The sequence below is a fragment of the Oncorhynchus mykiss genome, chromosome 1 (assembly GCF_013265735.2).
Source record: "Oncorhynchus mykiss isolate Arlee chromosome 1, USDA_OmykA_1.1, whole genome shotgun sequence".
NCBI lineage: Eukaryota > Metazoa > Chordata > Actinopteri > Salmoniformes > Salmonidae > Oncorhynchus > Oncorhynchus mykiss.
This window is the reverse complement of record NC_048565.1, coordinates 40402380-40416375: the sequence shown is the minus strand read 5'-3', so window position 1 is coordinate 40416375 and position 13996 is coordinate 40402380. Positions and strand designations below refer to the sequence as shown.

The following is a 13996-nucleotide window of genomic DNA, read 5'->3' as shown; positions in this document are numbered from 1 at the left end:
CAAAGAGAGACCAAGAAAGAGAGAGAGAGATTACACATCAAACTGAACCTTTACAGGCATGCCACGCGGCTGGGACAGAGACTGGGAGGTGTGCGTCCCAAATGGCACCCTATTCCCTATCTAGGGCACTATGTTTGACCAGGACCCACAGGACCCTGTTCAAGGGCTTTGGTCAAAAGTACTAAACAGGGTGCCGTGTCAGATGCAGCTTGGGACGGAAGCAGGATGCTGGTTACACTGATACAGTAGCTAGTCGTGCCTCAAGCTCTGGGACTGGAAGGCAGGGAGGAGGCAGGCATACCGGCATTTAAAGAATGGGGTGACTCTGTGGTTGTGTATGATGTGATTCACGGCCTGTGTGTGTGGTGAACCTCTCAGAGAAGGTCCTTGCCACCGGGCCCTGTAAAATCCTGTCTGTTGTTGAACGTTTCTAAGCGCTAGGTGCTTTTTATTGCTACAGTAAAGCTCACAAAAAAGTCCCGGGGGCCAAATAGGTGAGGAATGGTGATGTGCGTAGCCCAACTGGCTACTTGGCAGTCTGGATAGATGGAAGGATGATGGCTGAATGAGAGGGAACAATTGAAGCATGGCTGTACGTCTGATCCCCCAAGCAGACACACAGAGTGGGAAGGGAGGGAGGAAAGCTTTATAAACTCACTCCACTCTCTCTGAAAGCTTCCTCTCTTTCTCCCCTGAAAGCTTCCCCTTTCTCCCCGGCTTCTTTTTCCCAGCGCTCTGTCTTCGGTTCTGTCTTTCTTTCTTTCTCTCTTCTGTTTGTTAGTCTTTCCAAAACTCTGCTTCTAGTGTTCTCTCTCTCTCTCTTTCTCAGCAAGCAGACCAGACTTTAACAAGCGTGCCCCAGTGGGCAGCGGCAGACAGAGAAGGGGGAGGCTATTTTTAGATGTGCATACAGATTAAAAGTGTAACTATTTCCTCATCCCGTGTAGTCTTCTCTCTCTCTCTCTCTCTCTCTCTCTCTTCCTCCCCTTTCTCTCCCTCGGTCTGTGATGGAGATCAGCTTCTCAGTAGGGGTTCTCAGGTTACCCCCTTCACCCCCATGTCCCTCCCCCTCTCTCCCCCTGTCCGCCCTCAGACTTGTCACACTCTTTCCCTCTCCCTCGGTCTCTCCCTCCCTTCTTTTCCACACTCATCCTCTCCAGAACCCTGATCATTGGTCAGACAGACAGATTCTTACCCCCTGCCGAGGCGGAGCAGAGAAATGCTAGGATGAGCTAAACTATACTGTACAGGGCCAGCCAGTCAAGTGGGTCTGTGCCCCTGTTACACTCACACACCAGGGGTGGGAAGAGAGTAAAACATGTTGTCAGAACACACGGCTGGGGCTGCAGGAAAACAAGCCTAATGCACTACAGTACATCCCCACAACATCAGCAGCACAGCAGCTTTCCCCAAACGACCTCTCCCAGTGCTACACACACACCCCTCCCTACACCACAGCAGACATGTGGTGTGTATGCTCACACACACTCATCTGAAGAAGTGTGAAAAGCAGGAATAAATCAGGGCGCTGTAACGCGTCAGCTGTAATTTAGCAGCCAGCTCATCTTGTAAGTGGGCGCCGCGCCTCTCCAGCAGTAAGGGAGTCTGGGATATGACCCGTTATCACCGCCGGAGCGTACTTCAGCATTTTCCCCCTCTTGCACTTTCTCAACCCGGGCTCCTAACTCTTTTTTCATTTTTTCCACTGCTTCTGCAGTATCCCCATCAAGCGCCCCGCCACTCTACCTTCCTCCCCTAGTGTGGGTCACATCATCCCTGGCCTGGGGCCATGGAGTGAGAGAGGGGAGACACGGCCCTGTGGGTTTTACTAGGCTGCATCTCCCTGAACCATGTCTGTGACTACTAAGTCTAAGTGCAGGAGGTTACTACGGTTACACTCCCTGTTTCCTGGGATGCACTCCAAATGGCACCCTATTCCATATATAGTGGGATGCAACCTGGTTGCTGTTACTGAGTCTCTCCACTAGCCTGATCCTAGATCTGCTTGTCCTGTCTTGTCAACTTATTGTCACTGACAGATCTGGGATCAGGCAATCTCTCCAGGAGCAGAGAGACTAGCTGTTTTTTGTGTGTGCTGTTTTTAGCTTTCAACATGGCCACCATCTCTCTCTATCCCCCCTGATTTAAACCGAGGACATCATGGCTGAAGAGTTCCTGAAGTAGCTTCATGGGAGACTGGCTCCCAGCTAACAACAAACATTCCCACAACTTTAGAAAATGTTCCCTTAAGAGTCTCATTAGGTCATTACCTAACGTTTTCATAGGAAGGTTCTAGTGTTGTGCAAGGACTGTTTCCATGGGACCATTCCCTGTCAAACTGAATTTACCTAGAACCTGGTTACCATGTTCTCAGAATATAAGGAGTTCTTCTTCAATGAGTCGGCCGCGAGGGATATACTGCAGACACCCGACCAGGCCCGATCCCCATTATTCGCTGGAGAAGGAAACAGAGATTTCGAGGCAAAAGATCTGGGTGCCTTGCGAGGATCAGGCTGCGAGTGGCTAATCTGCCCTTGCCTTGCATTCTGCTAGCTAACGTTCAATTGCTGGAAAATAAATGGGATGAACTGAAAGCACGTTTATCCTACCAACGGGACATTAAAAACTGTAATATCTTATGTGTCACCAAGTCGTGGCTGAACAACAACATCGGGGCGGCAGGGTAGCCTAGTGGTTAGAGCGTTGGACTAGTAACCGAAAGGTTGCAAGTTCATATCCCCGAGCTGACCCCGAGCTGCCCCTGAACAGGCAGTTCACCCACTAGGCCTTCATTGAAACTAAGAATTTGTTCTTTACTGACTTGCCTAGTTAAATAAAGGTAAAAAAAAATAACATACAGCTGGTGGGTTATACACTCTATCGGCAAGACAGAACAGCAGCCTCTGGTAAGACACAAGGCGGGGGCCTGTGCTTTCATGTAAACAACAGCTGGTGCACAATATCTAAGAAACCGCACTCAATGAGCTGTATTCCGCCATAAGCAAACAGGAAAACACTCACCCAGAGGCAGCGCTCCTGGTGGCCGGTGACTTTTTCAAAGTTTTGCTCTCCGGAGGTAGAGTATCTCATGAGCTCACTATCTACCTAGAGAGTTTTCAAAGCAAAGTTGGCAAAGTTGGCACAAAACCGCACTCAATGAGCTGTATTCCGCCATAAGCCATAAGCAAACAGGAAAACGCTCACCCAGAGGCAGCGCTCCTGGTGGCCGGTGACTTTAATGCAGGGAAACTTAAATCCGTTTTACCAAATTTCTATCAGCATGTTAAATGTGCAACCAGAGCTAAAAGAAATCTAGACCACCTTCACCCACACACAGAGACGCGTACAAAGCTCTCCCTCGCCCTCCATTTGACAAATCTGACCATAACTCTATCCTCCTGATTCCTGCTCACAAGCAACAATTAAAGCAGGAAGCACCAGTGACTCGGTCAATAAAAAAGTGGTTGGATTAAGCAGATGCTAAACTACAGGACTGTTTTGCTAGCACAGACTGGAGTTTGTTCCGGGATTATTCTGAAGGCATTGAGGAGTTCACCACATCAGTCACTGGCTTTATCAATAAGTGCATCAAGGACGTCGTCCCCACAGTGACTGTACGTACATACCCCAACCAGAAGCCATGGATTACAGGCAACATTTGCACTGAGTTAAAGGGCAGAGCTGCAGCTTTCAAGGAGCGGGACTCTAACCCAGAAGCTTATAAGAAATGCCGCTATACCTTCCGACGAACCATCAAACAGGCAAAACGTCAATACAGGACTAAAGTCGAGTCATACTAGACCGGCTCCGACCCTCGTTGGATGTGGCAGGGCTGGCAAACTATTACAGACTACAAGCACAACCGAGAGCTGCCCAGTGACATGAGCCTACCAGACGAACTTAATAACTTCTATGCTCACTTCGAGACAAGTACTGAAACATGCATGAGAGCATCAGCTGGTCCGGATGACTGTGTGATCACACTCTCCACAGCTGATGTGAGTAAGACCTTTAAACAGGTCAACTGTAATATCAACACGTTTCATGCAGACCACCATAGTCCCTGTGCCCAAGAACACTAAGGTAACCTGCCTAAATGACTACCGACCCGTAGCAATCACGTCTGTAGCCATGAAATGCTTTAAAAGGCTGGTCATGGCCCAAATCAACACCATTATCCCAGAAATCCTAGACCCACTCCAGTTTGCATACTGCACCAACAGATCCACAGATGATGCCATCTCTATTGCACTCCACACTGCGCTTTCCCACCTGGACAAAAGGAACACCTATGTGAGAATGCTATTCATTGACTACAGCTCAGCGTTCAACACCATAGTGCCCTCTTAGCTCATCACTAAGCTAATGACCCTGGGACTAAACCCCTCCCTCTGCAACTTGATCTTAGACTTTCTGACAGGCCTACCCCAGGTGGTAAGGGTAGGTAACGACACATCCGCCACGCTGATCCTCAACACGGGGGCCCCTGAGGGGTGCGTGCTCAGTCCCCTCCTGTACTTCCTGTTCACTCATGACTGCACGGCCAGGCACAACTCCAACACCATCATTAAGTTTGCTGATGACACAACAGCGGTTGGCCTGATCACTGACAATGATGAGACAGCCTTTAAGGAGGAGGTCAGAGACCTGACCCTGTGGTGCTAGGACAACAACCTCTCATTCAACGTGATCAAGACAAAGGAGATGATTGTGGACTACAGAAAAAGGAGGACCAAGCTCGCCCTCATTCTCATCAACAGGGTTCCTTGATGTCCACATCATCAACCATCTAACATGGTCCAAGCACATCAAGACAGTGAAGAGGGCACGACAAAACCTACTCCCCCCTCAGGAGACTGAAAAGATTTGACATGGGTCCTCAGATCCTCCTAGGTTTTTACAGCTGCACCATTGAGAGCATCCTGACGGGTTGCATCACTGCCTGGTATGGCAACTGCTCTGCCTCCGAACCGCAAGGCACTACACAGGGTAGTGTGTACGGCCCAGTACATCACCGGGGCCAAACATCCTGCCATCCAGGACCTCTATACCAGGCGGTGTCAGAGGAAGGCCCTAAAAATTGGCAACCCCCTGTATATAGCCCCGCTATTGTTATTTACTGCTCCTTAATTATTTGTTTTTCTTATCTCTTACTTTTTTTTGTATTTTCTTAAAACTGCATTGTTGGTAAAGGGCTTGTAATAAGCATTTCACTGTAAGGTCTACTACACCTGTTGTATTTGGTGCATGTGACAAATAACATTTGATTTGAAATGTGTGTTAGATCGGGTGTCCGGTAGCCTAATGCTTAGAGCTTTGGGCCAATAAGCGAAAGGTATTTGGATCGAATCCCCGAGCTGACAAGGTAAAAATCTGTCCTTCTGCCCCTGAACAAGGCAATTAACCCACTGTTCCTCGGCAGGACATCATAGTCAATAAGAATTTGTTCTTAATTGACTTGCCTAGTTAAATAAAGGGTACATAAAATAGATCTGTCATTCTCATTGACATTAAGTCTAACAAGCGGTAGATCTGTTCTATGTGTGCTATTTCTATGCTTCCTGTTCTTAAGGTTTGTTTTTTGTGTTTTGTACTTTCGGTTTTGTAGACCAGCTTTAAACAGCTGAAAACACAATATTTTGGGTAATGGAAGATATATTTCACAGCGGTTTAGATGGTACAATGATTTTCTGCACCAGGCTTGCTTGTTTTGTCACATACTTTGACATTAGGCGAACTATTAGTTTTCTGAGGGTTAGGAGAATATTCCATCAACATCCCACCAAACCTACACAGAACATGGTTGCCATGTTCTCCAAATATAAGATATTAATGTTCTTAGACACGTTTCATGGGAAAGCTGCAAAACCTTGCTGGTTTTCAGCTAAGTCCCCGGTGACTAAGGGCATAAAACAGTGATGGATGGAGTATTCCTACAACATACGATAGTTGCTCAGTATCACACACAGTCAATCCATCTGGAAAGGATCTCCTTTTATCAGTATCTGTCTCTATACCCTTGAGTCATGTAGGATGTTATTTTTTATTCATGTCAAACAGAACTTACCATGTTCTCAGAATATCCTACATTAATGTTCTAGACACGTTTCATGGGACGTTCTCTCACCCTAGAATTGTTAGCAAGGCTGGCAGGGAAGAGAGGCAGGAAATATTTAGTAAAAAATAATTTGGGCCCCTGCATGACTGAAGGGTATGGAGACAGATACTGATATTTCAAGATTACTGAGCAATCATCGTATGGAGTAGGAACACTCCATCCATCACTGTTCTATGCCATTAGCGCGGGGGACTGAGCTGAAAACCAGCATGGCCTGTGTTCATAAAGCGTCTTAGAGTAGGGTTGATCTAGGATCAGATCCCCCTGTTGTTCATATTGGTCTTCTTTATTGTGATGTGAAAGGAAAAACTGATCCTAGATCAGCAGTCCTTCTCTGAGACGCTTTATGAATACAGGCCCAGCAGGAGTCGATAGAATAATTCAGAGGAGATGTTGTAGACTGGTGTCTGATTTGATTGACATCTTTGATTGAAAGTTCCGTGGTCTCTGAGTGGCTGTTCAAAAAGATCTTTGGGTCTTTTATCCATTGACTTTCAAGACATGCGCCATGAAGTAAAAAGTGGAGAGAAAATTGAAAGGAGACAGCGAGAGTGTTTGTAAAGGAAGAAAGAGAGAGGATGTGGCATGTAAAGGGGGAGAAAAAGTGATCAAGGCAAAGTGATGGAATGGTATAGGGTAATCACAGAGCAGCCAGCAGTAAGTTAAGTTCACATCTAACGACTTCAAGCTGAATTTTTTTGGGACTTCCAAGTCAGCAGATCAGCAGTGCGCGAGGACTAATAGTCTATTATGTTGAATGAATATCTAAGGAGCAGTGGTGGGCCGTCAGGGCTTCTCTGCTGGCCTAAACATCATCAGAATATAATTTTTAAAAATATATATTTTCCCACAAATATGTATTAAATTATTCCCCAGAGTAAGAGTTATACTCTTCATTTCATAGCTTTCCTCTTGGTTGCACTGCTTCCAGCCCCAGGTTGAGATTTGGAGTGCTGGTCTTTATGTTAGATCTTTTATCCAATCATATTCAGCCATCATGTGTTGCCAGGGGTCTAAAATCTGCCCTCAGGCCTTCAGAATCAACAGTGCGGGCGCTTGTAGCTTAAAGTGAATGGAAATTAAAATTTAGTGTCAACCAATCAGCTTTAGAGTTGGCTATTGTACGCCTGCTGGCTGGCTCCAGTATATGGGCAGGTCTATGCAGAATCTCAGAACTAGGAAACTGAATTTGATAAACGAATTAATTCGCGTACTACTAAGCTGTTTTTTCAACCCACAAAGGCGGAAGGAGAAGATATCGATTTGGTCGAGGATATAATTATAACGCCATTCTCAAGACAAACTTTTCAAGAAAAGTTAGACATTGTCAGGAGAGGTCGACGCCGACGCTACAAAGCCTGTCACAGGCGGGAAAGGGATTTGTTCGCCACTTTCAAAGTTCCAACTACGAGCGCTATCAATGGCTCACAGGTTCCGAGAAGCACTGCAAACTGTACTGCTGAGAATGCCTATTATGTGCAAGTGATGGATTTGGTGTTTAGAGCAACACGGGCTTTGCAAACTTGAGTTGTCTAACCAAGGTAGCAACGAGACACCAAAGTACGGCTGGGCACTTACAAGCAATGGTGCTTTTGAAAACTTTTGGGGACACCCGAGTGGATCTACAGCTCAACGAACAAGCGCGCAGGGCAACGAAGCTGCACAATGAAAAGGTATTGTACTCTTCCCCTGCAATTCTCTGAATAAAAATGTCAATTTCAAGGTGACGCAACGCCTGGTTATACTGCGTTTCTGTCTAAATGTATAGTGTCTAGAGCCATGGCACCATAATGATGGTAATAAGAGGTGGATTCATTTGGGTGGGACTGTGTAGGACTTCACTGAAGGCCCAGGCCCCAGGCCCACAGCATGCCACTGCTAAGGAGGAAGATGTACACTTGAACTAATGTGTTCCAAAACGCATGCTCCCAACTTCACAAGAAAAAATTACGTTTTGCAAACTGATTTTCCAAAACACAGGATCTCTGTCTTGCTCCATATCACTTACTCTGGCCTCTCTCTCTCTATTTCTCTCTCTCTCTCTCTCTCTAGTGGAAAATAGAATGTCAGCAGTAATGGCGACTATCTTCCGTAATAATGGGGCTGAAATGGACTAGTGGCAGCCCAAGTGTGTTGTTTAATAATCAGGATGCTAGTAAAGTGTCTCTGGGAACATGCAGAGGAGGACTATGGCAGGGATCTTGCACGGACCCTATTGGGAAACCAAATAGCAGGCATTCTGGTCTGGGCCTACCCTTTCTGCTCAACTCCACTCCCTTCTCCCTTCTCCCTTCCACCCTCTGAGTGTGTCCCATTAGAAGACGACTTTGCGGAGTGGAAACGGGACCACATAGGTAGCACGATAAGACATAGAGAGATGAGGACTAACAGGACGAATATGGGGTCTCTTCGGGTCTTCATGGTTTACCCTGCTGGGGTATGAGAAACGGAGGGGCTGTGTTTGTGTCTGGAGGAACAGAGAGAGGGGAGAAGAGAGAGAAAAAAATATTGAGCGAAGAAGCTAGAGAAAACCTACAGAAAGTGGAAAAAATAGTGAGTAAGAGAGATAAAGTCAGGGTGATCTCATGAGATACAGTATAGGATCCCCTGCCCCTCTTCCTCACCTGCATACGTCACTCAGCTGCACGCTAAGTCTCCTTAATCACATTTAAGCTCTACTAATAAAAGTAACATGTACAGAGAGGCATTTGTGGTCACGGGAGATGATCTAGCTATTAGTCTTCCTATTGTTGGAAGGAAGACGATCCCTGAAAGCCCCCAGGTTTTACATTTTCAGGGCCGCAACCACAGCAGAAAAATCTCTTCATGCTCCGGGGCTAAAACAGCACAGCGTTTATGTTGTTAGCATACCTGAAGCTCTGCCTCGCTCACCTCAGGACTTGTGTGTGTGTGTGTGTGTGTGTGTGTGTGTGTGTGTGTGTGTGTGTGTGTGTGTGTGTGTGTGTGTGTTCCTCAGAGGAGGAGGGGAGGACCATTCTACTCAATTATTTTCTTAAAAATAGTGAAACATTAAAAAGTTATCCTTTTAAGATAAATCTATAATAATATATTCACTGTTTTGCACGGAAGGTCTACAGTGGCCTCAACAGCTCTTTCCATTCCAGAGGACATCCTCCAACATATCAGAGCTCTTGCAACATGAATTGACGATCCAATCAAAGGACGGAGAAGTCTAGTACTGAAAGCATAAGCTACAGCTAGCTAGCACTGCAGTGCCTAACATGTTGTGAGTAGTTAACTCAAAGAGAGAGAAAGACAATACATTTGTTAAAAAATGAAGGAGGAGCATCAGTGCGATAGAGAGCTAGCTATATTTAGTTGTATTCCTCTTCCAGTTTGCCTTTCACTTACTTACTTAGCTAACTAATGCAGCTAATTTAGCCTACTCAACAACCTGACAGTGAGGAATGCTATTTATGTTAGCTAGCTGGCTAAGGCTATCCAACACTTCAACTCTTCCAGGTCAAGGTAAGCTCCAACACTGCAACTCTTCTAAATCAAGGTAAGCTTTTCGCTTTATAGAAGAAAAATCCCACCGGTGTAACTGCTAAATTGCTTGCTGGAGCCTTCACTGTACTGCGTGATTGTTCACATGCATTGGATTGTGGGTTTACTAACGTGTTAGATCTAGTAGCTATGTTGACTATGACGTTAAATACTATGGTGACAACAATGTAGGCTGTGTAGTGGTTATGGTATGAAGCTTTGGCTTGGAGAGTGTTTTTTGCCTGGTCACAGACAGCTGTTGCGGCACAGACAGCTGTTGCGTTATGCACTGAAGTCCACAAGCAAAGGGAAAAGGTGAGATGAGGAGAGCACATACAGTAGATGACAGAAGGAATTATACAACAAGCAAAGTGATGATGCTGCAGGCCTATGTGGCTGCTATGATCAGGGGTGTGTTCATTTAGCTGATTTTGTTGCAAAACATTTCTTAAATGGAAGCGAACGAAACGAAATGGAGACAGATCTACCTGGATTTGTCCAATAGAAACTCTCGTTTTAGTTTTTCAACTGTTTGGAGTAATGATTACACCCTACATCAGCTAGATGCAGGCAAGAGTGTGCAAGGCGGTATTGAATGTGTCAGTGTCTGTCATCTTTACTCCAATTTGTCTCTCGACCTGTGCAACTATGTTAGAAACTTTAATTTGTAGGCTAGGTTGTAGCAACATCATGATCGGTATAGGGCAAATTCTAGTATATTGTAGTAGCCTAAACCTATCGATGTTACATTGAGCTGGGTGAATGGAATATGAATGACAATCATCCAACATGCTGTAATAAAAATAAGGCCATGCTCATGAAAAACAAAATCATCCCTAAGCTTAAACGACACCGACCACCACTGTGTGTGTGTGTGTGTGTGTGTAATACACCTCATTCAGCCAAGAGTTTGTATGGGATTGATGGGAACGGGAGGGCTGGAGGGGCTTGAGGCTGAGGCTGTGGCTTCTATGAATGGACCTGGCTGTTCTTTCTAAGAATGTTTGGAGAATTCGAACAGAAATTGAGCATTCTCATTAGCTGCTGGCCATTAAAAATCTAATCAAATGTTATTTGTCACATGCACCGAATACAACAGATGTAGTAGACCTTACAGTGAAATTCTTACTTTCAACCCCTTAACCAACAATGCAGTTTTTCAGAAAATACCTAAAAAAAGCATGAGATTAGAATAACAAATAATTAAAGAGCAGCAGTAAATAACAATAGCAGGGCTATATACAGGGGGTACCAGTACAGAGTCAATGTGTCAATGTGCGGGGGCACCGGTGTCGAGGTAATCAAGGTAATTAGGGCTTCATTTAAACGATCCCTCTTTTCTCTATTCAGCTTGTATTTTATAGCCCTAACCGATGCCCTTAACCTGACGTGACACAATACTAACGCTAGCTTCAATCCTGCGTCTCTCAGTTGCAAAGGCAAGCTACCGTGCTTACTGCTTCGCAGTAACCCTCAATCGTAAAGGCTATATTGGCTCAATGTGCTACAGTAGGTGGTTGTAAACTAAAGCAACGGTGTTGCAGTTCTAGTACTGTAACTGCTGAGTGGCTGTATTGTGCTGCGACCGCAGGCGGCTGTCTGTCTCACATTACGCATGCGAGATAAAGACAGCGTGGATTGCCAATCTAAGATCAGGTCCCCCCTATCCATGTAATCTTATTCATTATGCTCTAAAAGGCTAAACGGATTCTAAATCAGCCCTTCTTCTCTAAGATGCTAAATCAATAATGCCCCTGTTGTGTAAAGTATGAGATGCACAGAAGTATGGGTTATGCTAATGTATGTGTGTTTTATGGTATGCATAGCATATCTCTCGTAACTCTGCGGGATTTGGATGAGTTGGAACAATAGTATGGCCAGGATCAACAAGGTTATAATAATGTTGTGGACATGGCCATGATTTAATACTGTGTTAACATGGAACGGGAGGGCCATCCCAGGGCTAGACAAACACAACTAGGGCCCAATGCAGACGGCCTAAAAAGGGCATTCCCGCTGCGGGCCCACGCTCACTCACTGGGAGGAAAGGGTAGGGGAGACGCTCCCCTTATCATCTGTGATAACATATCCGGCTGGCTGCGATCTGGTCTGGTCGATCTATCTATCTGCTACTCATATCAGACAATATGAGGGAATGTAGAAGGGAAGCTACTAAAATAGTATGTGTGAGCTAATAATGTAAAAGTCACATTTGGAGTCAATCCTCTCTAAAAGACCTATATCTATGTCATACCTGTATGAAAGCAGCAAGGCCTAGATTCAAACAAATAAAGAATTTATTTCCAAAACTCGAAATGCACCAATTTTTCATGTGTTTTGTCACCAGAAATGATTGCTTCTGGGTACCTTCATGTGTGCGTAAAATATTACTGTTCTCAGATGTTTTATTCATAGATTTTTGGTGTGTATTAAAATGTGTTTGATTTGCAAAACTAGCTCATGTTAGATGGCTGGCTCGTTAGCTTTACGTGACGTGCTAACATTACGTGACGTGTGTGATCTTAAACGTTGTTTACCTAGCTAGGTTCATTGTTTACCTAGCTAGCTAGCTATATGTCCTAAGCTAAACTGTACTGTTAGCTAGCTAGCTAACGTTAGCTGGCTGAATCCCTTTTTGACGTTATTATTTGTTTCCCAGAGTTGTTTGCTTTTCTAGTTAGAGCCTAATGTTAGGCATTGTTAGGCATTGCTGGCACTTTGTTCATTGTTGGCACTTTGTTCATTGTTGTTTACCTAGCTAGCGTTAGCTGGCTGGCCCGTTAGCTAACGTTACGTGATGTGTGTACAACACCCATTGAATATGGCCGGTGTCAGTAAACGTCTGCAAAAAAAGCGTAATGTAATTGTTGCCAGCTGAGCTGGTTAGGCTGTTTTCATGTTATCCAGAGGTTAAAAAAATCATCGGCCAGAGCGTTGAGTGTGCACTCCGAGAGCGAAACGAGATGGGTGGGGATAAAGCTTAAGAGGGTGTGAACGATGCTGAATGGATGTCGACAAAGAAGAGCTCTTCACTAGATACCAAAACATTCAATGGCGATTTTCTCAAAAGTGAGTTTACAAGTTGATCAACTTTCAAAGCAGAATTACTTTGCCATTGTTCCTCAACTGTAGTGTATGATATACCATTTTGTATCTTTGAGACTCTACTTTTATCCAATGTAAAAAACAAAATTTCACATTTTGCTACATAAGACCGAATCCAGGTTGTGAGTCACATATATCCATTGTTTAGGTTGAATGGAATGTTCATATACTGCATTTGATGGTGATATGTGGTTGTCTCACCTAGCTATCTAAAGATGAATGCACTAACTGTAAGTCGCTCTGGATAAAAGCATCTGATCAATGACTAACATGTCAAATGTAAATGTTTTACATACAGATCTCATATTAATGTATTGATTCATTTTTGTAATATTATTTTGAAATATTGTTGTCACAAATGTATCATTTGTACAGTTTATTAAAAAATGTAGTTATGTGTTTACAATTGACTGTGTAAAACCTAGCTGTAATACTCATTTCTCCAATAGTGAGGCGGATATATAGCATTTTGCAAAAAAATACATGATTATTTGTCTCATCTGAAATGAAACCATCAAGTGATAGATTTGAAACAAATACATGTCTGTCATTGATTAGATAGTGAAAAAACACAATCTCTTTCATAAGTTATTTTAAACAATAAAAACTAATTTACCAAACTCTTCGAATGCAGATACATGACCTGTGCACTGCTATTGTGGTGATTGCACTTGATTGTAAATTACATTAGCAACATTTAATGTGAAAAGGATTTGTATGTACGTCGGGAAAGTGTTGGAATGAATCCCAACGGAAGACTGAATAACAAGTCAGAGAGCGTTAACCAGCATGGATTTCATCGTCATGTGTGAAGACTCATCACTGTATAGGCTACTGTTTTTTGCTGTTTAAATTTTTTTTAAATTTCACCTTTATTTAACCAGGTAGGCCAGTTGAGAACATGTTCTCATTTACAACTGCGACCTGGCCAAGATAAAACAAAGCAGTGTGACACAAACAACAACACAGAAGTACATACGGAATCACAAACATAGTCAATAATACAATAGAAAAAATATATATACAGTGTGTGCAAATGAGGTAGGATAAGGGAGGTAAGGCAATGAATAGGCCATAGTGGCTAAATAATTACAATATAGCAATTAAACACTGGAGTGATAAATGTGCAGAAGATGAGTGTGCAAGTAGAGATACTGTATAGGCTACTCCTACGAAAGTACACTGCGTCCTAATATCATAACACTGGGCCCTAAAGAAAAGAGAGAGCAACTGGGTTTCTGTGTGACCTAAAGAGAGTAAGTAAAG

At 44.1% G+C, this 13996-nt stretch overlaps 1 protein-coding gene across 1 annotated transcript in view; it reads right to left on the bottom strand.

Annotated features, from left to right (window-relative positions):
• Window positions 1–13996, bottom strand: part of LOC110522618 — a 159450-nt gene that overhangs the window by 46907 nt on the left and 98547 nt on the right. The window lies entirely within an intron of this gene.